The sequence below is a fragment of the Lepidochelys kempii genome, chromosome 4, assembly GCF_965140265.1.
Source record: "Lepidochelys kempii isolate rLepKem1 chromosome 4, rLepKem1.hap2, whole genome shotgun sequence".
In the NCBI taxonomy this organism is placed as follows: Eukaryota; Metazoa; Chordata; order Testudines; family Cheloniidae; genus Lepidochelys; species Lepidochelys kempii.
The window spans coordinates 52,392,561-52,420,510 of NC_133259.1; the positions used below are offsets into that span (position 1 = coordinate 52,392,561).

Genomic DNA, 27,950 nt, shown 5'->3' on the forward strand with positions numbered 1-27,950 from the left:
TTCAGTCTAAATGTTTAGCAATGTTTCAAGGATTTTTTAAATATTGATATAGTCACACAAAATGAATGTTAAATACGTTGTGTTGTGTTTTACTTACTGAGAACTACTGAAACATCCGTTTTATTTCTGAATTCCACAACACAGACTCACTCCAGAATAACGTCACAGACTTCAGAACTCTGTAAGGGACAAAGATGACAAAATGTTAGGATTTGCAACATTTGGGAAGTCCTTCTGTTAATATCTTCACAGCCAACATATCTGGCACATTGATGCAGCCTACAGCTACAAAAGAAACAAAGCCTAACAGTCTCTAGGCAAATGTATATGGCCATCCTTTAGTTACTGTTCTTAGTCATTCTGCTTCAGTTCAATGAACTAGAATGGGCAAAAATCACTAAAAAAGATCATACTAGAAAAAAAAGAAAAGAAAATGGAGTAGTCAGATTTCTCTTCTATGTGAATATAGCCAATATTTATGTGCAAACTAATTTGTAAACTGTCAGTTGATCCGTTTCCTTCCAACTTCTACCCCTAACTAATGCTATTTAATCACAACTTGTTAATCAGCTGAATAGATTGAAACTTACAATTCTATTAAAATCAGTAAACTGTTCAAGTGAGCAGAATTTAGCAGCAACACAATACATGATCTTGCAATAGAAATCTCCATTTAACCTCCTTTTGTAAAGGATTTCTTTGAGATCACTTGAAACCTTAGATTCTAACACTATATTCCATAACATATAACTCATGTAATAGTAAGTGATTTAGACCATTGTAGGGCACAAAACTGAAGTTACTGGGGTCATGTTCTTTTTTACCAGCTGCCTCCTTGTAAGGATACAGACATCCTCTTTCAGCTTAATAACGAGATTCATATTCAGAAAAGTACGGCTATTATCTCCCTCACATTTTATCTCCTCTTTTCTTGAAGTTCTTATCATCCATTCTTTATCCTCAACATCTGATAATATATAATCATTAGCGTACTGCTCTCTTATACATTTCCTTGTTACTATGATCCTGGTGTTTCACAGAGCCACTCCTCTCTTTCACTGAGCTTCAGAAGTGCATAAGTTAAATTTTCCATATATTCCAGTTACTTCTTTATCCAAGGAGATCCCAAGGACTGGAACATGCCTCATTTTCTACTAGTTTTCCCCAAAACGACAACTTTTAATTCCACATATTCACTATTTTACGAGATAACCTTGTACAATGCTTTTATATCTGTAACAGCTGATTCAAAACACAGGAGCTCTCTTTGCTGCTTCATTTTCTGGATTTATATTATGAGATTTGGCCAGTCAGGCTGATACTCAAACTGTCACTTCTTTTGCAGACAGATTCATATTTATCCTTAAACGTTTGGCCTGGTCCTGCATTCCTACACAAGATGAGCCTTTTTCCACATAACAGTGCCACTGACTTGCATGGAACTACATGCCTGAGTGAGGATTCTTTGTGGGAGAAAAGTTAGTAGAGTAAGGCCGAGTCTATACAATCTGCTTTTGAATGTAAGGCTTTAAACAACTCTTGCCAAAGTCCAGTAAATTCTTAATCGGAAGAGGAACAAGATAGAAACTTTCATTAAGTCTTAAGAGGTACTTTTAGTGGAAGACAACTATTTTGACATCTTGGACTTTTTTTTTTTTTTAAATATAGCAAATGTGGTAGTCAGTTTGACACCTTTTATGACAACACTAGAAAAAAATGAAACCCACTAGATTTACTGTAGGTGATAGAACATTAGAATAAAGTGAACTTGATACAGATCTTTATTAAAAAATGTGACAGATAAATTAGATCTCTCTGTTTTGGGTCAAAATTCAAAATTAATGGATCAAGAGAATGCAGTTGGTGTGATATACTATATACAGAAAGCATTCAGTATAGTGTATTGTTTGGAAAATTATTCCATTTGGCCTAGACAGGAGCACTGTCACTTGGATTGAAAACCAGCTAATGGACTGTAAAAAATAAGATTAATAGCAATATATTGAGTGAGGGGAGTGCTACAGAAGGTGCTTCAGAAATTGTGTTAGGCATGTTTTATTTAACTTTTTTTTTTAATTAATGAGGTGGAAGCCAGGGATAAACCAAATATTAATCAAATTCAGAGTTCTTGGAAGCCTCCTGTAAATCAAAGAAAAATGTAAAAGGATCTATGACTCAATCCAACTCTCACTGAAAGCAATGGGAAACTATGAGAGCCAGCCTGGAAAACTGCACACTTACACATTTTTGAGGAAAGCAATAGAATAAACAAAAAGAAAAGGAGTACTTGTGGCACCTTAGAGACTAACCAATTTATTTGAGCATAAGCTTTCGTGAGCTACAGCTCATATGCATCTGATGAAGTGAGCTGTAGCTCACGAAAGCTTATGCTCAAATAAATTGGTTAGTCTCTAAGGTGCCACAAGTACTCCTTTTCTTTTTGCGAATACAGACTAACACGGCTGTTACTCTGAAACCTGTTAGAATAAACAAAGAGATTTAATTAAAGAAACTAAGGGTATGGCTACACTGCAGCAAAAAAACAAAACAAAACACCACACCACAAAACACACCACACAGTGACAGCAAGTCTCAGAGCCCAGGTCAGCTGACTCTGGCTCCCATTCTGGTGCTAAAAATACCAACAGACATTCCTTCATGGGCTGGAGTCTGGGCTTTGAGCTCCACTCCTTTTGCTAAGTTTTAGAGCCTGAGCAGAACATCTCTACTGCTGTTTTAAGTCCCGTGGCGTGAGCCCAGCAAGCCTGAGTTGGTGGATCCCTGTTCTAAGACTCTGCCATGAGTTTGTTTAGGGTTTTTTGTTTCTGTTTTTTTTTTTTTTTGAAGTGTAGATATATCATTAGAGCTGTAATATTGATGTCTGATCCAACTATTTGGATTCTGATGTGGGCTGTGGACAATAGTCAACTTTTCCAGGCAATGCTCATTCCAGGAATGTGGAGGCAGATGCATTCTCAAGAGATGCTATCATTTGGGAAGACACAAAACTGCAAGAGTTTTGTTTCACAAAATAGTGGAAGCATGAGACAATTTAGAGGAAACGTATCTGTGAATAAGGGAAATCACTAGCTGTCAAAAATTGTGACCAGATTTCTGTGTCAAGAAGCATATAATTTGGCCTTTGAAGATTTGTATACACACTGCAAAATGCTCTGAGACGCTATTCATTCTTGAAATATGAAGAGACAAGTTTAGCATTTTGCAGCTCTAACCTATGGTATGAGCAAATGCTAGAGAGAAAGAAAAATTCAATTCAACCCAAAGACATATATACACATTTCCACAGGACTACTGCATGGAAAAGTAAACATTCTCAGAAACTAGAGAAACTCTTGAAAAAGTAAAACTGTACAAGTTCAAATTTTTAAAGTAAAAAAAATACAAAAATATATAACATAGTAATAAGTCTCTGGACAGAAAGTGAAAGGAAAACTAAATAAGAAAAAAGAAATCAAAAATAAGAGGCAGCACTTGGTGGTGGCGGTGGTGCAGGGAGATGCCCTTGAGGCATTTCATACCCATCAGTAGTCGCGACCAAAACTATAAAGGATGAGGACCTAAAACCTCGGCTTTGGGTCTCAACTACGTTGCACCTTGTGCAAACATTTACACTTGTGCAAAGTGGGTGTAAAATGCTATCACTTGTGTGAATAGATGAAGAATTCTGATTTGGTTGCTTTATACCCACAGAATACACGTGTAAATGACTGCACAAATTGTAAGTTACTGGAAAAAACAGGAACTTTGTTTACAGGCTGTACTAATCCTTTTAGCACTAATGATTTGATTAGTGGTGAAGCTAGACAGGCAGCTTGAGGTGAGATTTAAGCACAGGATTGCAACTGAAACCAACACTAATGTTAAAGGGAGAAAGGGCTTTCTGTCTACTGAAAAAGATTTTGCAGCAGATAAGAAAAAACAGTTCTACAACACAAAGTTTCGAGTTTATAAATCACATAAAACAAGCAGCTTTGGTTATGCTTTCTGCTTTCTGAAGTGTAATTGAACACTGAAATCTTTGTTTCAATTCCATTTCTAAAGCAGTTATTATTACTGAACATTTCTATTGTAGTACAACTTCTAGGCCTCAATCACACTGGGTCACCACTGTGCGGAGCACTGTAAACATTTACAGTAAATAAATAACAGTCCCCGAAAAGCTTTAGATTCATAGATTTTTAAGGCCAGTAGGGATCATCATGACCTCCTGCACATTGCAGGTCAAAGAACTTCATCCACCCACTCTTATAATAGACACATAATCTTTGGCTGACTTACCTAAGCCCTCAAATCGTGATTTAAAGACTTCAAGTTACAGAGAATCCACCGTTTACACTTGTTTACTGCTATGGTGATGACATATGATTAAACAATGGAGAAAAAACAATGAATCAGGACTCGTATTTGTGAGAAACATAACTAACTTTCATAAATACCATAGTAATTTGTTGATACTGCCCATTTTTTGTGACGGTTTTGCAGAGGTTTCTTTCTCCTCACTTACGTGTTAGGCTCTACAAGCTTAACATGGTTACTACTTAACCCATGAACTGCCCACGTAGGTGCCTGATTAATACAGAATTAAGGCAGTGAGGAATCAGTCCCATATGTGCTTAGTGTCCCCCACATTATGGGTCTCTAATCCAAAATGGGCTTTTCAGTCTGTTATTAACAGACATTATATAATAGTAACCATGATTAGACTAAGTAAGGAACACCTTTCTGACCCATTGTTCTTAATTGTGACTTTACAAATACAAAATAAACATAACTCAACATTGCAATATACCTGAACATAACAAAATTCTGTAGAAGCAATTTCCGTTCTAACATGTTCTCTCAACAAATATGTTCTTTAAAAATTACATCAGATGAATAATATAGGCTCCAGATTACATCTGTCACTGATGATAATGTAAGATTTATGCATCCTTAATCTATTTATATGGTAGGCTTATAAGCCCCAATTCCTCCAGGTACTTAAAAAAAATACATATGATGCCTCTGAGTGTTCAGTTTTACATTTCAACAGGACTAAGCTCAAATGCATTTAAACACACACATTGCCCAACAACATCCTACCAGCTGAAAAATCTGTGGAGGTTCAAGCATGTAAGCTAAGACTGGTTGCATTTTATCCAACTTGGGTCCAGAAACGTTTGGCTAGCATTCAGTTAACTGTGATCATTTTTTGCTTATCTTCCCCCCTATAAAATACCAATGGGAAACATGGAAAACTTGTAGATCTGACAATTCACTAGACTTGAGCCTACTCCCCGAACCCTAGATCTGCACAAAGTGGGACCCCTCCATATGGAAGCAGGGAACAGAAGTATCTCGTGTCGCTTACCTTCTGGGGATCCATGAATTTGGAAGATCCCGGACTGAGGAATGGTGCACTATGCACATCTTCCTCCTTCCCCAACATCTCCCAGAGAATCCAATGAAAAGGTAATACAGCGGCTGGAGGCTGTATAATTTCCAGAGCAACTCTGTGCTGTGGAAACATCAAGCTGTATACCTTTTCAGTATCAGCTTATGGGGATGATTGGGGATAGATAACCCATCTTTGGAGGCAGCAGCCAGTGGGAGATGCCATATACTCATGCCCCCTCAGAGATAAGTCAGGTCAGAACCACAGAACCCTAGCTTCCAGTGGATCTGGGATGATCACATACTATGGGGGGAAAAAAACACTGATTGTTCCCATATTATGGAGGACAAATATTCCTCCTCTCCTCCCATTGCCATATCATTCACTTTGGGGAAATCCTACCCCCACAAGGCTCCATGTATCGTCTTCCTGCCCTGGGTGTCCACATATATGGACCAACAACAATCTAGCCCTTATTAAAACACATACACTGACCAAATTCTCTTCTTTGCTGTTGTCCATTTGTGCTGCTCTAGAAGCAATAAAGGGTCTAGAAAGTCAGCAGATCTCCCCAGCTGAGAATTCCCTTGGAAGAGTGTAAAAATGGTGGAAGATCACCAAGAATCAGGCCTATTATATAGAAAAGGTATAATTTATTAGCCTAACTGGCAATCAGAAATAGTTCGTACCAGTATAATCAATATGAGCAACTTACCTTTTTTTGTTTCTAACTCAACTTTATGTATTTAAAAATGTCAATTGTACTGCTGGGCCCTATTTACTAAGATTCATGGCCTTGATATTTGGATTTTTATAGGAAAAGAAGTATACATCAATCAGTACTGAAGAGGTATCAAATAATTATACAACAAAAACTTCCCATCAGTGAGGTTTGTTTTAAAAAGAAGCACAGGCTGACAGTTCAGTTGGTGTATGGGATGAACTATAAACCCAGGAAACCGAGGTTCAGGATAATTCAAGCATTTTTTAGGAAAGTGAGGGCTGTAGCATTGTAAAAGTTCTATTCTCAGTCTCCTTTGAGATATTAATGCAATTTGCTGCACTCTAACACCCTAGAAGCCAGCATGAAACAACATTGCCACCGTAAAGGAGTATGCTTGGCCTTCAAAGCTTCAAGATTAAGCATGGTGGATGATCCGAGAATACGCAGTTACTGTTTGTATACAAGTATATGGAGAGGAGGAGGAGGAGAAAGGGAGGCAGGAAAAGAGTCTAGAGAGAAGGGAAGGCTGTATGGGTAGACACATACTTTTTGTGGCATTACCCTATGCCATCTTAGTTACCATAATAATAAGATGACTTATGCCCGGCCCTCACATGCCCTGTTGGAAAACTGAAGGCAAAGACAGAGCTTCAGGACCACCATTACTGCATGACTTTTGTAATTCAGATGATATTCTCTATCTGGTACATAAAAAGAATGATCAATTTATTTACAAATGACAAAAATTGTAATTAAGAGACACATTATGCATGTCTGATAGAGACCAAGTTCCTTTATGAGTGTTGGAAGGGGCCCACAAGTATTATCTTGGTTTAATTACATAACCAGCTTGTTTGATGAGAGTTCTTTTATTTATTTTTTTATTTCTTTGTGCTTGATTGTGATTTCACACCAGGGTAACTCCATAGACTTCACTAGAGTTGCATATGATTTATGCCAGTTTAAATAAGATCAGAATCAGGCTTACAGAAGGTGTTGGCATCCAAAGTGATACTATTTGTACCCTAATGTAACTACTATGGAAACTAATCAGTGGTTCATTGTATCAACACAGATCCCATACAACCGGTTGGTCTTGTTCTACTTTATCATGTAGGAAGGAAGCAATCCTTTCTAAGAAGGGTAAATCCTGATGGTAGCTGAAAAGTCAGGCTTGCAGAGTCAGGAAATTTTTTTAAAATGCTGTTTTGGAGACTGAATTAAATGATTTGTATGTCTGAATTATGATACTATTCTGGCACCTGATGGGATTAACAAAATTGCGTATGCAGGTTAGGTGCCTAACTACCATGAAAGTCAATTAAAAGTAGGCATCTAAATCACTTAGCTGCTCCTGAAAATCCTAACAGGTGTCTATCTGCATCTTTAGGCACCTTTGCAAATCTGACACAGAGATCACAATCCGTTCCAAACCATTCCCCCAGAAGTGAACTTCCAAAAAGAGGGATAGGACACCTTGTAGTGATGAAATTGCTGCTGCTCATCATACTGTGTCTATAAATAGAAAAGTTCAGTCTACGGCGTTGTCAGGCTGGCACCTTTCACAAGCACAAAATTTGCTTTAAAAATATCCTGTAAAAACTGGACTGAATCCATCCATTCAAAAATGAATATGCCTAAATGTTGTATCAACCAGGCAAGGTTCTAACAAGCTTCAACAGGACTTTATTTTCAAAGTGGAAACCTCTTTACCAAGCTGCTGCTGCACCCTCTGTAGCTTTCTCCCAGCCTCTCAACTCCTCACCCCTCCTTCCTGTTTCCTGTCCTTTCAGACTCCCAACAGCCAGTGCTCCCAATTCTAATAATTACGAGCAACATCTAAACACCACACTAAAATAATAAAGAGCAAAACAGATTGTTCTGCTTTTTAAAATGTCATGCAATAATTTGTTTGTACTATAAGAAAGCATGTAAATTGTTTCAGAATAGCAGCCGTGTTAGTCTATATCCGCAAAAAGAACAGGAGTACTTGTGGTACCTTAGAGACTAACAAATTTATTAGAGCATAAGCTTTCATGAGCTACAGCCCACTTCATTGGATGCATAGAATGGAACATATAGTAAGAAGATTATACACACACATATAGAGAAGGTGGAAGTTGCCATACAAACTGTAAAAATCTCTACCTAATCTTCTGTGAACAGCATTCAATGTATCAAAGACACATTTCACTCTTTAACAAACTGGTGGTCTTTAGTACCTTATATCCTTGTGTTAACCTATCCACACTTTGAGTTGGTATCCTGAGTACTTTACACCTTTTTGACCCAAACTATATGGCAAGGGAGAGTATCCTATCAGAGGATCTGATGAAGTGGTTTAATTAATCTAGAGGGGGAGTGAACTGCTAGTTTGCTACAATCTCCTTTACAGACTGTCAGCTCACTGAAGGATACTCAGTCATTTTATTCAGACAATGCCCTAACCACTATGATTAATCCATCACACAATGCCACCAGATACCAATATCATGCTGACAACATAATATCGGTCATCTACATCCATTTTAGAAGACATTGTTGAATTGCAATGTCACTGAAGAAATCTTGCAAAACGGACAAGTACCCTTTTATAGACTATTACCTTTAACAAATGTGAATATTTTGCATTAGTAATTCTCTTTTCATTTACAAAAAGCAGTAGTAATAAAAAATAATCTACAAACATCAAGTCTGTTAATTCATACCTCATATTTTCTCATTTTATTATACATAAGCATAATTAAAGGGAAAACTAAACTCGTTCTATATTTTACACGTAGTTTGAAAAGCCATCTCAAATTACAATACCTACCTACAGATACTTATATACAGTTCAAATGCAAATTAGTTCACTTTTAATTAGTTCTATTTTGGTGCGAGTCTCTAGTATCCTATCATAAAATATACCTTGAATAACATACTATTAAAACCATGGCTTATCTTAAGTCTCTTCCTCCACTTCTTGGATGTCATTTTAAAAAAAAAAATGGTCTTATTTATTCCTGGCACAGTGCCTGACATATCACAGTTTCCTTCAGAGACTGATTTAAAAACCAAGAATTAAATATTAAAGTTATATTTTAAATAAAGTGTTAAGACCTTAATTACAGCTATTATGAGATTAAGCCATACTAGATAAGCGTAGGACGTTCATTACCTGAAAAATGTTGCTATGAGGCATTGTGCCTTTTGAATAGGACTGTCAAGCGATTAAAAATTAATTGCGATTAATCGCACTGCTAAAGAATAATAGAATACCATTTATTTAAATATTTTTGGATGTTTTCTACACTTTCAAATATATTGATTTCAATTACAACACAGAATACAAAGTATACATGGCTCACTTTATATTATTTTTATTACAAATATTTGCAAAGTAAAAAACAAAAGAAATAGTATTTTTCAATTCACCTAATGCAAATAATGTAGTGCAATCTTTTTATCATGAAAGTTGAACTTACAAATGTAGAATTATGTACAAAAACTAACTGCACTCAAAAATAAAACAATGTAAAACTTTAGAGCCTACAGGTTCACTCAGCCCTACTTCTTGTTCAGCCAATCGCTCAAACAAGTTTATTTATATTTGCAGGCGATAATGCTGCCCACTTCTTGTTTACAATGTCACTTGAGAGTGAGAATTGGCGTTTTCATGGCACCGTTGTAGTAGCTGATGTCACAAGATATTTATGTGCCAGATGCACTAAAGATTCATATGTCTCTTTATGCTTCAACCCGCATTTCAGAGGACATGCATCCATGCTGATGATGGGTTCTGCTCAATAATGATCCAAAGCAGTGTGGACCCGACGCAGGTTCGTTTTCATCGTCTGAGTCAGATGCCACCAGCAGAAGGTTGATTTTCGTTTTTGGTGGTTTGGTTCTGTAGTTTCCACATCACAGTATTGCTCTTTTAAGACTTCTGAAAGCATGCGCCACACCTCGTCCCTCTCAGATTTTGGAAGGCAATTCAGGTTCTTAAACCTTGGGTCGAGTGCTGTGGCTATCTATAAATCTCACATTGGTACCTTCTTAACATTTGTAAAATCTGCAGTGAAAGTGTTCTTAAAATGGACACGTCTTGGTTCGTCATCCGAGATTGCTATAACATGAAATATGTGGCAGAACGTGGGTACAACAGAACAGGAGGCATACAATTCTCCCCCAAGGAGTTCAGTCACAAATTTAATTAACACTTTTTTTGTTCTTTACATGTCGTCAGCATGGAAGCATGTCCTCTGGAATGATGGGTGAAGCATGAAGGGGCATACGGATGTTTAGCATATTTAGCACGTAAATACTTTGCAATGCTGGCTACAAAAGTGCCATGAAAATACCTGTTCTCACTTTCAGTTGACATTGTAAATAAGAAGTGGGCATTATGTCCCATAAATGTAAACAAACTTGTTTGTCTTAGCAATTGGCTGAACAAGAAGTAAGACTGAGTGGACTTTTAAGCTCTAAAGTTTTACATTGTTTTGTTTTTTGAGTGCAGTTATGTAACAAAAAAACCTACATTTGTAAGTTGCACTTTCACGATGAAGAGATTGCACTACAGTACTCATATGAGGTGAATTCTAAAATACTATTTCTTTTGTTTATCATTTTTACAGTGCAAATATTTGTAATAAAAATAATATAAAGTGAGTACTGTACTTTGTATTCTGTAACTGAAATCAACATATCTGAAAATGTAGAAAAACATCCAGAAATATTTAATACATTTCATTTGGTATTTTATTGTTTAACAGTGCAACTCCAGATGCTGGAGTCACATTATTTCATGAGACTCTCAGCTTTTCTTTTTTTTTTTTCCCCCTTTTTCTTTTTACCCATGTTTCCAGCTTTCCTGGGTGCAGAGAAAAGACTCAGAATCGTAAAAGCCCCACAAATATTGTGTTTTTTTTAAACCTCCTGGTTTTAAGCCACTCTCTTTATTTGGGCGGGGATGGAAGGGACACAGGACTTTTGAATGCTTGAGGTTTTCATAACGGCATCTGTTTAACAGATGATGATATAGCCATGTTGGTCCCAGAAGAGACAAGGTGGGTGAGGTAAAGTCTTCTATTGGACCAATTTCTGTGGGTGAGAGGGACAAGCTTTTGAGCTCCGTGTAAGCCTACAGAAGTTGGATCCAATAAACACATCCACCTTGTCTTTTTGTTTAAGAGATGCAGCCAAAACTCTCACAGCACAACTAATCCAACACAGCCTGAATTTCCAGTGATGACTAAACCTACCCATTTTTGAGGGGGAAAACCCCAAGGACAAAAGTGGTAGAAACACCACTGGCCAATCCCTGGGGACAAACTCTCCCCAGAGTGCAGTATGCCTCACTGATGCAGGAAGGTGCATGTTTTTCAACAGGGTTTAATCTAGATTATCATGGGGTGGGGAGAGGGGTGTTTTATTTTCCTTTAGGAAAACATATTATGGTTTTAACAAGACATTTGGAACAGATTAAGGTTTAACTGTTTCATTGGTACAATTGTCTGCAGCAGAACATGGTGGTGTGTTTTCACAGGCCTACATTCAATTGCACACTATGAACACTAATGGGACACTATCTTGACATTTTACACGTCTAGAAGGTAACATTTACTACCAGCACATGTTCCTTTAAATATTATTCACTTCAGCTTCGAATAAACAAAACATGAAGCATTTATTGTGATTCCCCCAACTAAACTAAGCCCGACACTACATAGCTCACACTCTGACCACTGGTGAATGGCTAAATATCAACTATAGCAAGTCTCAGAGTAGCAGCCGTGTTAGGATTTGCCCCACCTGGGTGGAGTACGGGAACGGCCCCATCTCTGGGGGCTCCGGGACTTGCCTCTCCACGGGGGCTCCAGGTTCGGGACCGGCGGCAGGAACGGCCCCCCCGGCGGGGCGGGGTGCGGGAACGCCCCCTGCGGGAAGGCGGCATCCGCGAGCGTGACTTGGCGTCTCTCTTTGAGAGGGAGCGGGGTTTGGCGCTCTTCGCTGGAGTGCCAGATCGCTCACGCTGGGACGAGGGAGCAAGTCTGTAAACTGAATATTTAGCAATAGGAGTTTAATTGGGCCTGGATGGCTGAACAAAGTGGGATCTATCATTCAGCTCCCTGGAATTTCCCTAATGTGATAATGTTTGAACCCCACATCCAACCAATCACAACATTTAAGGAAATGTTTTAGGCATTAGCGGCCAGAACCATATTGATTTTGGCAAAATTCAGACAAAAATGAAAGGGGGAGACCGGAGGGAGAGGGACAGAGCCCCTGGCATGAGTTAGGGAGTGAGGGGATTGCAGGGAGTCCCTGGAATAGAGGAGGATGGGAGGGTGGCATACAAGAAGCTTGTAGGGGGAATGGAGAATGCTGGGAGCCCCTAATATGTGCCAGGCACTCGGGCTCTAGAAGGAACAAAATGTATGATTCTCTAGTAGGCACAGCCTGAGTTAGCGTAGTACTGAGTCATTGCTTCCAGAACAGCTTGGTGCACAAGGGAAGGGTACCTGCCACTACACTCCTTAAGGGTGCAAAATGCACACTCCTCCACAGCTGGCTATTGCTGCATGGTGTGGAGGGGAGAAGGGCCAGAGCCTTGATTATGACACTGACTCACTCCTTTCGGGGTGGGAACCCCATGCCATTTGTGGCCATTTTCCACACTGGGGAGCAAGGAGATTCTACCTCTTCTCTTCCCACTTTAGGCTTGAAAACCTGTGATTAATTTCCCCAAGATTTTTAATTCCACCACAAGTTACTTTTAGGCAGGAAAGTGGTTCCATAGAAAAAATAAGTGATCTTTCAAGTAGACAGCAAAACAAAGAACAACGCTCTGGACAGAGAGAGCAAGGGAGTGGAGGTAAAGTAAAAGTCCAATGGCTGCATGATGAATTTTTTCAGGTAAATATTCTTCAGTGCAAAGCACTGTGATTTAACTAAAGATTAACCTATTCATCTCATCCACTCCCACTCATTCAGCAAAGTTGTCTCTTATTGCTTCATTACATATTCAACATTTTGAATGGTAATCACATAGAGGGATTACATGTAACGAGCTTTTTTTAAAAATCATCACCACTTCTTTATGTTCAAGTGCATCCAAAATGTAGAACTTCAATGTCCCCAGAAATGCATCCTTTTATGAGAAATACACGTTATAGAAGTCAGAGTTTTGGACTAAGTAAGGCTTCAGGATTTGATCCAAGATTCTTCTCTTTCTGCCAGCCATTGACAGCAATCTAATACAACAAACCAAAAATAAACCATCTAGAATTTTATGAGGATATAACATCATAAGAGGCTCCAGCTGTCAATAGTTTTTCAGATGAGTGACTTAGTGATTCCATGTGTGTCACCAATGCACAATAAACATAAATCTTCTTTTTGAATAAACCAGGTGGTACCACCTTTATTTCTTTATATTAACAGACAGATGCCAAAAAAGTCTCCGAGCTACATATTTATTATAACTTTTTTAAAGTCAGTTATTTTCCTTACAATGCTTCTTGGTCACATACTTATCCCAATCACAAGACTGAATTATAATACTCAAACTGACCGTATCCTAAATGTAGACAGATATAAGGCATTACTGCAGGCTCTATGTTATTAAAATCTTGTAATATAATCTGGTGGGTTAGATGACGTTATAACCTGCATGAGTATTACGATCTCATACACCCACCAGTAACTGACTATTGTAAGCAACACAGAGCTAGCAGCTGCTCTGTATGTATACAGAATTTTTATTTTTTACTACAGCACTTTGTAGCGTTTATAATATTTTTTCAAAAAACTATTATAGGTAATATCATGAGATCATTTTATTAGCTAAGTAGTCATTAATAGTGAGTTAATATCCCAACTGTATCATATTACAACAGCTGGCTACTGAATTTAAGTTAACTAGCTGTCAAACTCCCCCAGCCTCTGCTTGCTACAATGCTACGGTAGTACTGTCTATTTCTTGAATATTATATTGAGTTTCCTCAAAATGGATCATAACAACATTATACATTCCTGTGTTTGAGACTCTAATTAACAGTACAAACAACAACATGCAAGATTTCTTTCTTTAAAGATCATGATCCTTACCAAAGCTCTAGTTTACATAAAAGATACACCAATAAAGAACTGTGGAAGGATAAAATACCACATTTTACATAACGAAACAGAGCAGAAGATACAGCTATATAAATTAACTACAGTGTCAAAGATTTGCTTTGTAAACTGTTTTAAGGTGCCTTAAAAGGGACACCATCAGCTTGAAATCAGACAATTTTTAAAAATGAGTTAAAAGGAGCTTAAGATACTACACATGCTTCTGACAATATCTGTGTTTTTATAATCACATTTTCCTATTCTTTATTTTTCTCCTATACTGCTATGTAAAATCCACAGAAACAGGGGAAACTGATTACACAGGGGAAACAATGAAATAACTGTGCATGAAGTGCTGTCACATGCTCACAGTAAACAAATTGAAAAATACATAAAAGTATTGTTTTGCCACTCACCTCTTTCAGTTGTAAAAAAATTCATGTAAAAAAATCTATGTAAAAAATTCAAATTGACAGTGTCCCTTTAAGTATGAAAGGCTCTAAGGTATATACAGTAAACAGAATCAGTTACATAATCATCTACAATGTAGGCTTGAAACTGAAAGAATTCTATTTTCAGGGATGATGTGGATTATTCATTTGCTTAAATGGTGTACATAGCCACTACTGACGAAGTACAAATTGTCATTCAAGTGCATTTTGAATATGAACATTTTGATTGTCCAAACACCACCAATGCAGCAAAAACAAAATATTAAAAATAAAATATATTAAAGTATTAAAAATGGAATATTTCAAGTAAAGGACAGAACCAAATGAATTCCTCTTATTGTTCACACAAGTAGTGGGAAGATGCACAAAGTACCTTCATGGAAGTATGGCCTCTATTCTAATTATAAGGAGTACTTGTGGCACCTTAGAGACTAACCAATTTATCTGAGCATAAGCTTTCGTGAACTACAGCTCACAAAAGTGAGCTGTAGTTCACGAAAGCTTATGCTCAGATAAATTGGTTAGTCTCTAAGGTGCCACAAGTACTCCTTTTCTTTTTTGCGAATACAGACTAACACGGCTGCTACTCTGAAACCTATTCTAATTATGATTTTATGGACCATACATCCTTTTGTGCAACACACTGCGAAGATCAGCAGGAGCCTTTGCCCTCTTAATACTGTAACACTACTGTGTTTACATAACTATAGCCAAAGATATGTCAGTTTCAATGCTACACCTGTTTTTTCAGAGGTTTATAAAATCAATCATAAAAATTCACTGAAGACAGAAACAGAAAGCCTCAGACAAGAAGCAATTTAAACAAAAACAAGTGCAAAAAGAAAATGATTTGGCCATTTTAAATTAGAAACTAAAACAGAATACATATGCAATATAAATGTAAATGGAGCCAATCCCGGTCACTACAGTCATGGGAGTGGCCCTGTAAACTTCAGCTGGGTTACCACCGTGATGCTGGCAGACCACGTCATGCTATAGCAGGGGCGGACAACCTGCCCGCTTCTTGCCCCCAGATGGCCCCCCCGGGACTCCTGCCCCATCCAACCACCCCTGTTCCCTGTCCCCTGATGGCCCCCCGGGACCCCAGCCCCATCCATCCCTCCCTGACTGACCCCCATCCAACCCCTCCTCTCATTCCTGATTGCCTCCCCAGAACCCCTGTCCCATCCAACCCCCCCTCTCCTTCCTGACTGCCCCCCACGGGACCTCTGCCCCATTCAACCCCTCTGTTCCCCGCCCTCTAACTGCCCCGGCCCCTATCCACACCCTTGCCCCCTGACCATCACCCCAAACTCCCCTGCCCTCTATCCAACCCACCCTGCTCCCTGCCCCCTTACTAGGACAGGCAGCCACACTGCCCGGCTGGAGCCAGCCACGCCCCCATGCAGCACAGAGCATCGGGTCAGGCTGCGGCTGTACAGCTGCACTGCCTGGCAAGAGCTCACAGCCTGGCCGCCCAGAGCATTGCGCCAGCCGCGCAGTGAGCTGAGGCTGTGGGGGAGGGGGAACAGCAGGGGACGGGCCAGGGGCGAGCCTCCCGGGCCAGGAACTCAGGGGCCAGACAGGAGGGTCCTGTGGGCCGCATGTGGCCCACAGGCCATAGTTTGCCCACCTCTGTGCTAGAGTGTATTCAGATCAATTCACTTGTGTATTAGTATAGATCAAAATGAGTGTAAATGTGAAAGTGTATTCAGGTGTGTCAACTTCATGGAAACTAGTGGAATGTTCCTGGAATTGTTTTAACTTATCTGTTCCTGTTATAACGTAATAACAAACATTTATGTTGTGTATACCCCTATAACAAATAACTCATCAAAGAAATCTTTTGAAGTGCCATTGAAGGACTTTAACAGAAAATGCTAATTTCAAAGCAAGTGGTGATTGTGTGTGATGATGGAGGACAAAGATTCTAAGTGCATTTCTCACTCACTGTCCTCAAAGAAAAAAACACATGGGTAGAGACAATGTCAGCTTGATTCTGTCAGAAGATGATATAAGAACGGATTAAAAGAAAGATCCTTCATCTCTGAACTGTTTGGACTCTTAGAGGGCAGTGTACCAGATGCAAAGCAGAGATCCCTGAAGAGACAATCTGCATACCCTGAAAGACTTTTGGGAAACTGGCAGTCTATAGCATCATTGCCACCATTTGGAGTTACAAACTGCGATTCACCTGTACATATATTTTACTTGCTTTAGCCTCTCAATAACTCTCATTTCCTTTTCTTAGCTAATAAACCTTTAGTTAGTTTACTATAGAATTGGCAGCCAGTTTTGTCTTTGGTGTAAGATCTGGAGTATCAGCTGATCTGGGGTAAGTGACTGGTCTCTTGGGACTGGGAGAAACCTGATGTGGAGTGATTTTTTATTTAACTGACCTTTTATCACAAAGTTCAATTTACCTGGGTGGCAAGATAGACTGGAGTGTCTAAGGGGACTGTCTGTGACTCCATGGTAAGACTGGTACAGTGATCAATGAGTTCACATTTGTTAACTGGCTTGGTGAAATTAATAATAGAACATACCACCAGTTTGGAGTTTCTGCCCTTCTTTTCTGATATTCTGCCCTGAGGTATGTACTCACAGTAGTGAGACACACCAGACAGTACAACAATTACCAGGATTTTTCCCTTGCAATAAAAATCAGTGGGCAATTCATACATGAATATCATTGAATCCGTTTGGGTAATATTTTGGGAGGAAATGGGGGAATCATTTAAAATTTTCCAGATGCACATCTTTAAAAAGACAGCTACTAATCATATGCAGTAGCTTTTTTTCCCCTTGAGAGTTGTGAAGGTTTTACTTTACTTATCAATACATTTCAAATATTGCCTCTAATTAGCCCAATAAACTCCAACAACTTTTCATTAGGAGGCAAAATGAGACAAGTTATGGTAAGAGGATCTTCAACTTAAAACCTTCCTTTTTTATTTCCTTACTTGTCTCCCAACCTAAATCAAGGTTTCCCAACCTGGCAAACAAGGAACACAATGGGGACCACCACAGCCAGAACCAGGGGGCTCAGGGCCCATGGCTGGCCCACTTTTTAACAAAAGAAACATAAGCGCAGAATTCATGTTCCCCGCAGAAAAATAGGTTCTGCTGGGGAGGCACTGCAATTATACCATTCGCCCACCAGGGGCTGCTGTGGCTTGACTCATCACTGGAGCAGCCAGCCACAGAAAGGGCGGGGGCACTTTGGCTTTGCTCCCCCGTCCCAAAAGGTTCCAGTGCCTTGGTGTGGACACACCAATGCAGGCTGGGAGTACTTGCCAGTCACCTGCATTGCCACCCTTGCCTGCCTGTAATGGGGAGTGCGTACTGCACCTTTTGAAAGGAGATATAATGAACATTGTATATTGCACCCCAATGTTGCCAGATAGCAAACAGTGCAATATTTAACATTTTCTTAAAGCCCCATCTCTTGAAGTCAAGCAGTTATGAGAGACTCTCAGTTTTCATTTTTAAAATATCCTATGTTTCTAAGTTTCATGGTTGTTGAGAGAAGCTTGAAAACATAACCCAAATTACCTATAAAGGCTCAAAAACCAGAAGGCAAAGAAAGAGTAATATTTATTATTTTTAAAATGTATAATTTTAAGCAGATCCCTGGATTTTTGGGGGCCTGATGCATGATTTTTCTAAACTTGGGATTGGTAATATTCAATCCCTAACTCCTCCCCTCACTGCTCCCTCCCTGTGCAAGTAGAATACCTAAGTTTCACTATTTCGTTTACTTACTTTCCCTTATCACCAATATGGTTATTGTGCTTCAAGACACAAAATTAGCAATGCACACACACAAACACCCTCCACCACAGAAGAGATGTTTTGACCACCAACATAACGCATTCAACTATAGAATGGAATGCAGGAACTGTTTACCAATGCACAGCAACTATTAAAAAAAAAAGAGCTCTAGACAGAAGTCTAATTAAACTAGAGAGCAGGATTTAGTCCCATATAAATTCTTATTCATTAATAAAGCATTTATAGTATCATAGAAATCTAGAGCTGGAAGGGACATTGGGAAGTCATCTAGTCCAGCCCCCCCATGCTGAGGCGGGACCAGGTAAATCTAGACCATCCCTGACATTTGTTTGTCTAAGCTGTTCTTAAAAACCTCCTATGGCACAGATTCTACAACCTCCCTTAACTCTCCTTAGAGTTAGAAAGACCTTCCTAATATCGAACCTAAAACTTCCTTGCTGCAGATTAACTGTTACTTCTTGTCCTACCTTCGGTGGACATGGAGAACAAATGATCACCATCTTCCTTATAATAGCCTTTAACATACTCGAAGACTTATCAGGTCTCCCCTCAGTCTTCTTTTCCTAAAGTTACACATACCCAGGGTGTTTTTGTTTTGTTTTGTTTTTTAAAACACCTTTCCTCACTGATCAGGTTTTTTAAATCTTTTATCATTTTTGTTGCTCTCCTTTGAACTCTCCAATTTGTTCACATCTTTCCTAATGTGTAGCACCAAGAACTGGACACAATATTCTAGCTGAGGCCTCAGCAGTGCCAAGTACAGCAGAACAATTACCTCCAGTATCTTACATATCAGAAACCTGTTAATATACTGCAGAATGATATTAGTGTTTTTTGTAACTGCATCACATTGTTGCATCAATTTGTGATCCATTAGAATCCCCAGATCTTTTTTAGCAGTACTACTGCCTAGCCAATTATTCTGCATGTTGTAGTCATGCATTTGATTTTTCCTTTTTAAGTGTAGCACTTTGCATTTTTCTTCAGTGTATTTCATCTTCTTGATTTTAGACCAATTGTCCAATTTATCAAGGTCATTTTGAATTCTAATCCTATCCTTCACAGTGCTTGCAACCCCTCTAACCTTGCTGTTACCTCTAAATTTTATAAGCATATTCTCCACTCCATTATCCAAGTCATTACTGAGAATATTGAATAGTACCAGACCCAGAACTGAGCCAAGGCCCCCAACTACATACATCTTCTCAGTTTGACAGCAATCCACTGGTAATTACTCTTTGAGCACCGTTTTTCAACTAGTTGTACACCCATCTAACAGTAATTTGATCTAGACCACATTTTCCTCATTTGCTTATGAGACTATGTCAAAAGCCTTACTAAATTCAAGATATATCACATCTACTGCTTCCCCCATCATCCACTAGGCCAATAACCCTGTCACAGAAAGAAATTAGGTTGGTTTGGCATGATTTGTTCTTGACAAATCCATGTTGGCTATTACTTATCATCCTATTACTCTCAAGGGGCTTACAACTGGTGATTTGATAATTTGTTCTGGTATTTTCCAGGTAACAAAGTTAGGCTGACTGGCCAATAATTCACCAGGGTCCTCTGTTTCCTTTTTTAAAGAAAGGTACTATTTTGGAATGAAGTACTGAAATGCAATTAGAAACTAAACCAGAATACATATACAATAAATCTGTAAATGTTTTCAAGCCACACTTTTGAGGGCAGATCCTCTGAAATCCTCCAGGTTCCCTTTATTAAATGCTCCTTGTTACAGTAACCCTTTCTCTGTCTGAGGAGGGCTGGATATGACTCTAAGCCACAGGTCATTCCCTAATGTGCTCCAGGGACCATGCTGCTGCCTCTTACTATGGGTTATCACTTTAACAAATTATTAGCAATTTTTTAACTTGCTACATCCCTCCATAACTAAAGCTGCTGGAGAAGATAAAAAGCAGGCAGAGAGAGAATATATTCTCTGTTGATCTTGTCATGGAAGTTTTTTTTTTAACAACCAAAGCACAGATATTGGAGTGATGTATTATTGTTACACAGTGCATTCTTACCAACAAGTGCTTTCCTTGATCATTACAAGCTCATTGAAATGAAGCATAGCACATAGAAAGTGTATTTACTCTGACAGATTCTTTCCACAACAGTTTAAAAGCTATTAAGTAATATGGATGTTAGTTTTCAGCTATTATTAGACCAGCTACCTCCGCTCATTTATTTAATAATTTAGTGACCCAATATTTCATTTATTTAACCTTTTAAAATGTATCTCTCTATTTACTTGCATAAAATAAAAACTGAAAAACATTAAAAATCCTGAGAAATTTTTTAAAAGATATGGCAGCCCAGATTCTCTGCTGAGCTGAATTTCCACCTAGCGCATCACAGACAGGGGGCCCTCAGAGACTTGGTTGCAGTGCCTTGATTCTCTGGCCAATATTAGTACCTGCTATGGTCCCAGTGGAGTTCACAACAGCCAGGGGAAGGGGGGTTGTGGTAAACTGGTGGTAGTCTCCAAAACACAAGCCTTTAACGGGAGACTGTTGGAGTGCAAAATGCTCCAGCCAGGCCTACTCTTCACCCTTCCCATGCCCCCTATATCTAGAGTTATGGGGAGGTAGCATAGAAATTGGCTAAATTGGCTCTATACCTGCTGGGATTTAACCTTCAACAGCTAGAAAGTTGTGGTCAGTTTCCATTCCTGTTGTACCTTTCAGAAAGAGTAAAACAAGTACAGTCGGTCAGAAAATCTAGCCCCTTTATTTTTTTTAAAAAAGGTAAGGTTGCTGTCTGCAACAAAGTACTTACCCAATTTTCAAAACTCAAGAACTAAGAAGGAAATGCATAGTAATGACATATCAAATCTTATCTTGTGAATGTTACCTTTTTGTAAAGAGGTATATCCAGGCAGGTTGGAATAGTGATCATAGCCCTGCATTCCCATCTTTGCTTACATGAAAAGGGTCGCGTATATGTCACCTATTAAAAGGAGATATATAGACACTGGATATTGCACACTTAGTGTTGCCAGTTCTCGTGATTTAATATTTTAATATCAAACAAAGCATTTACAAACTAAGCTTTTCGTTTTTGGAATCAAATTATGATCAATACTTGCTGGCTGGAAAAAAAGTCTACTGACAAAGAATTAAGATGGATATATTATATTTAAGGTCTGATTTTAATTTAAAATGTACAATCAAATCAAGTCCAGTTAATAACAGAGTTTTTATTATTGTGACATAATTTTTCAGTTTTCTGTTTAGCAAAATAATTGTAATATGGTGCTTTCAACTAATCACTGAACAAGTGTGTTCATGATTCTCCCAACCCCTTTTCATTACACTTTTGTATTGCCTTTCCTAAACTACATGCTCTGCCAACAGAGGCATGTAACTTCATATTATATTGCACAAAATTGTTTGCAAGAGAAAGTACATTCATTCATTTTGCATACTGTGCTTGTATGTAAAAAGCCACAAAAAGGCCACACTGAACAGACAGCTAGATGATTAGTACATTTATTTCCAACAGACGTACTTATAGTTTGTGGTGTCACAAATGACTATTTCCAAGGAGTAAAACAGTTCCTATGGAAGGTTACCAAGCAGTACTTTTTATATGCCATAGACAAAATTAAGTGTCAGATTGCACAGTATGTGCTACCACATACTTTCTAAACTAAAACTGAGATACTGTATAAAGTATTATTGAGAAAATAAATTAGTACTCCCATAAAACTAAAATCCTAGATTTCAGGATGTGTTTCTTAATCAAAAATAAAATATTGAAGGGAGGGATCTTCTAAAAAATTCATTAGAACAACCATTTCTACAACTCAGAGTTGTCCTTGGTCTTCAGCCAGAATAATTAATCTTATTTGCAGTCTGGTTTTCTGAAGTAAAAACTTCAAAAGGTTTTGGACAGGTTCCCAAAGGATTATATATTAAAACAAAATCACACACACACAGAAAACCCCAAACCATGTCACACGTTGCTGCCTGCACATTTGTGAAGCTCCGGCTGGATAATTTCTCTTTTATAACTGCTAAGTTGATGGTTTTACTCTGAAAATTACTACAACATGATTTAGAGTAGTCTATTCGGCTCTTGAGTAAAAAAAGTACTTTTTTTTTAATGAGAATTTTTCTTTTTAGGATTCAGTCCTGTATGAAAGTAAGTTTTTGTAGGGATTCTTAAACAACAACAGGGAGGAAAATAAGAAAAAAAATCGGAAACAGATAGAGTCAGGGAGATTAAGGCTAAAAACACACACAAAAATCAAGATACATATGCTTTGACTGAAAGAGGTGCTGGTCTTTAAATGTAAATTTGTCTTTTAAAGACAATTAGGTGTAACATTTATTGTATTTGATCATCATTTATTTGGAACAGAGAAAAGTCAGGATTTCCCAATGTATTAACATATTTTGCATTACCGCCTTATAGAAAGAATTGCAGATTCCACGTGCTCAAGAAAGAAGATTATGGTAATTTGTTTCTTTCTTTAATTTTTTTATATGTGGCAAAATGTTTTACCACTAAAAATAACAGGCAAAGGTTAAAATATCTATCAATCTGAATTGTCTTCAGGCAACACAATATATTACTCATATCACCAAAACTTGCTAACTAATCACAAAAGTTCAAATTGTAATTTTCTATCTGGATTACTGTAATAGAAAAGAAATAACATAGCATGGGAATTAGAAAATTATACAGATAAAATAAACTTCTGTTTTAAAAAAGACCTGACACAAGCCCATCCCTGCCCTCAAGGAAACAGAAGCAACACACTAAGAAATCTGTAAAGCACAGAAGTGGAGAGTAGGAAATATACCAGATGACAAAAGAAGTTTGCTGACCTTACTGACTGACTAAAGTGTGACCTCAATGGAGCTAAATAGATTGGATGTTCATGTTTACGTTCCAAAGTTAGATATATTTTGTGTACTAACCAGAAAGCTGACTAGTAAAATAATCTTAACATAATTTATAGTGAATGCTTAAACATATGACAAACACACCAAATGATCTGACACATATCTCACTCTCAGTAGAAAGCCTAGTTCTGACACAAAACTGGAATGCTTAGGCCCCAAGCCTGAAAAGGATTACTTGCTTAACTTTGTAGACGACAAGTAGACCCGACAAAGCACACAAGTTGTCCTACGGATTTTTGCAGGTTTAGGAGCCAGTTTGCTAAGAAGATTGTATAATGGGTATTTGCTTCCACCTAATTCTAAAGAGTAGGACTGATCATTCAATTTGGTTAAAAAATTAGCTCCCCCCCCCTTTGCGTCATTTTCTGGAATAGTCAAGCATCATATCTGCTTCCTAATATGAATAAAACAAGTAGTAGCCAAATAGAAGTCAGCAGACAACTCCTGCAGTGTTTCCAGAACTGCATGGTTTCCAAGAATATGACTTTGAAATTAGGACCAATGTTTGTTTGGTCATTCCTATCAACCTCTGATAGCAACCAAACACACAGTGAAAAGGAAACCAAGTGACTTCAAGGGGCTTCCAGATACACAGTAGGATCTACAAACAACAAAAACACCTTCCCTGCTTGGTTCAATGTTTTCTTATTTTGGAAAGTTTAAATCTGCCAGTCATAAGGCTGTTTGGTTGGTTGTTTTTTATTGGACAGAGTTAGTGGACCCATATTTATATATTTCTCTACCTCTGAATGCTAAAGATGGTCGCCAGAACCAGATAATGTAAATAAAACATTCCTTGAGCATGAAGCAGATGAAGAAGGCTAACACAAAGTGCAGCCTGTTAGAATACCAAAAGGATTTTGAGCACCTACCAATTTTGTGACCCAACAGAATGTCTTTTCTTGATAACATAACTAAAAGGTGAGCAACAGTGCAGTCATGATTGGATATTCTGGTCCCAAGCCAGAATATTTACTAGTTCGTCTTTCTTTGCCACTCAAACAGAATCAGTCAAAGATTGTCTAAAAAGAACCTATCAATACACTCATCTAAAATACTGAGAATGATGGCTCCACCCTTGAATGTAACTGTTTCTCAAATACTTCGTTTTACACTTAGAACTGGACAAAATTTTCAGAAGCGACCATTGTTCTTATGAGCCTCTGGTTTTGGGTCAGCTTGAGACACCCAAGTAAGATTAAGCAAGTCCAATAAACAATCATCCTTGATTAGTACCATACTAGCTGAGGAGGGCTTGGTATTTGGATCTACAATACTGAGATTTTTCTAGAGACAGTAAATTCAGCTTCTATGTAAAAAAGGACATGTCTCAATGCCTTATTCTGCACTACAATGCAAGTAATCTTTCTTCATAGGTTTGGCTTGAGAGAGAAGAATGTTAAAGGAAATGGTGTATCCAAGCAAGAAGAAAGCACCTCAGAATACAGACAGTCTTCTCCTATTGGTGCATCTCTGTCAAACTACTGGCTACCAAGTCATGTTTTCCCATCATTCTACATGTTTTCCAGTATGGGTTTGCTAAGACTAGGCTGTCTCTCAGTTTCCTGACCATTCAAGTTTCAGTTCTTTTTCAGGCATATTTGGGGACAATATATATCTTCAAGTCAGCGGCACTGCTATGGGTACCCGCATGGCCCCACAGTATGCCAACATTTTTATGGTGGACTTAGAACAACGCTTCCTTAGCTCTCATCCCCTAATGCCCCAACCCTACTTGCGCTACACTGATGACATCTTCATCATCTGGACCCATGGAAAAGAAGCCCTTGAGGAATTCCACCATGATTTCATCAATTTCCATCCCACCATCAACCTCAGCCTAGACCAAATCCACACAAGCGGTCCATTTCCTGGACACTACTGTGCTAATAAGCGATGGTCACATAAATACCACCCTATACCAGAAACCTACAGACTGTTGTACTTACCTACATGCCTCCAGCTTCCATCCAGGATACACCACAGATCCATTGTCTACAGCCAAGCTCTACGATACAACAGCATTTGCTCCAATCCCTCAGACAGAGACAAGCACCTACAAGATCTCTATCAAGCATTCTTAAAACTACAATACCCACCTGCTGAAGTGAAGAAACAGATTGACAGAGCCAGAAGAGTACTCAGAAGTCACCTACTACCGGACAGGCCCAACAAAGAAAATAACAGAACACTACTAGTTGTCACCCTCAGCCCCAACTAAAACCTCTCCAGTGCATCATCAAAGATCAACAACCTATACTGAAAAATGATCCCTCACTCTCACAGATCTTGGGAGACAGACCAGTCCTCGCTTACAGACAGGCCCCCAACCCGGGGCAAATACTCTCCAGCAACCATAGACTATGTAACAGAAACCCTAACCCAGGAACCTATCCTTGCAACAAAGCCAACTCTGTCCACATATTTATTCAAATGACAACCTCATAGGACCTAATCACATTGGCCACTACATCAGGGGCTCGTTCACCTGCACATCTACCAATGTAATATATGCCATCATATGCCAGCAATGCCCCTCTGCCATGTACATTGGCCAAACCAGACAATCTCTACACAAAAGAATAGACATCAGGAATCATAACATTCAAAAACCAGTAGGAGAACACTTCAACTTCTCTGGTCACTCAGTAACAGACTTAAAGGTGGCAATTTTGCAACAGAAAAGCTTCAAAAACAGACTCCAGCGAGAAACTGCTGAGCTTGAATTAATATGCAAACTAGATACCATTAACTTGGGTTTGAATAGAGACTGGGAGCGGTTGGGTCATTATACATATTGAATCTATTTCCACATGTTAAGTATCCTCACACCTTCTTGTCAACTGTCTAAATGGGCCATCTTGATTATCACTACAAAAGTTTTTTTCTCCTGCTGATAATAGCTCATCTTAATTAATTAGCCTCTTACAGTTGGTATGGCTACTTCCACCTTTTCAAGTTCTCATATCTTCTCACTGTATGTTCCATTCTATGCATCTGATGAAGTGGGCTGTAGGCCACGAAAGCTTATGCTCAAGTAAATTTGTTAGTCTCTAAGGTGCCACAAGTACTCCTGTTCTTTTTTGCAGATACAGACTAACCTGGCTGCTACTCTGAAACCAATTTTTCAGGCAAAGTATCCTTTTAGTGTCCTATCTTTGCTTCCCTTGAAAATTTCTTCTCCATGGAGATGTAAGCCCGCAATCAAATTTCTCAGCCATTCTCCCACAGACATATAAAGCAGCCTTCGTGTATTGAAGAATCAGGCCTAAAATCTAAAACTTGCTGAGACAAAGATTGAGCTAACAAATATATATGCCAGAGAACAAATTATACTAGCTGGCTAAAGTTTCCTCCACATAGCAAGCCAAAGGGAAGAAGATTGAAGTGGAATGGAGAAAAATGGGTGCAGTCACAGTCCAAAGCTAAACTTCCTGATGACTGTCTTCCTGTCTGAATTACATATAGGAAGAGATATCCATTAGTCCACCCAGTGGAGTCAGAACCCAGAATTAAAAAAAAATCTCAAAAAATAAACTGCTTTGATGTGACTGTTTTAATTTTGATTCTCTCTAATAAAACATACACTAGCAAACTCATTCCATCTGAAATTAAATATAGTCGTTTCCATTGTGGTAGACTTAGGAAGGACAGGAAGTTCAGCTTTTTATATTGTACTTTCATGTGTTTATTTGAAGTATTTTAAGAGTTCACTGGCATCCCACAATGACTTTACTTCATGCTCATTGAGCAGATATATGCTACTATAACCTTTATCTTGCCCTTTTGCATTTCATTTTTCTTTAGTTACAGAAACTCAAAACTCTCTTTTTGTGGACACTTGATTATTTCAAACATTTGATCACAGATAATAGTAATTAACTTTCACAAAATTATTTCCAGAATAAAATTATAATATATCCTGTGGCTGTTATTAAAAGGAAGGACTATCATAAAATATTGGCTGAAATGTGATAAAAGTTTACGATCTTCTGGAAATGTCAATGCTTATTTTGTCACAACAGCCAGGAAACATTATTCAGAACTAAGTTCAGGCTTAATCTCATCTTTACTGTCTAGCAATTACATGTCTAAGTGTCAAAAATGTGAAAATATTCCTCAAATGTCTTATACTTTTAACATTAAAAAGTTAAAAGTCCTGATACAGACTTCAATCAGTAATTCAATACATTTAAGCATACCTTATACATCAAAAAGAGAATTTCAGCCAGTCACAGCCCTGAAAAATCTAATATTTTCTCAGAAATGACAATTAAATTATTAGTAATCCTCTGGGCAATATTTTCAGAAATAGGTGAAGGTATCCATGCAATAAATATGGAGCTGCACATGCAATTACTTGGTTGCAAACGGGCGTGTGTGCAACATTAGAACCTAATGTTACACATTTGACCTTTGTTTATTAAATCACATCACATTTTTTTTTTTAACACATTGGCAAATCCTTCTGTAGCGGGCTGGCTACCCCGCTCCGAAAACAGAAGGGGTTAAAAGTGGCCCTGGAGAGGGCTGTGGCTGGCTGATTGGGGAAGCAGCCGCAG

General features: G+C 38.4%; 1 protein-coding gene across 3 annotated transcripts in view; it reads right to left on the minus strand.

Moving 5' to 3' along the window:
- Positions 1-27,950, minus strand: part of INPP4B (inositol polyphosphate-4-phosphatase type II B) — a 486,205-nt gene that overhangs the window by 302,227 nt on the left and 156,028 nt on the right. For 2 of the 3 annotated variants that reach the window (XM_073341213.1, XM_073341212.1), the window contains exon 7: positions 98-179. The gene's annotated coding sequence lies outside the window, so the exon portion shown is untranslated. Of the gene's footprint in view, positions 1-97; positions 180-27,950 lie in introns of those variants that run through there. The other variant, XM_073341215.1, reaches the window with a different exon arrangement.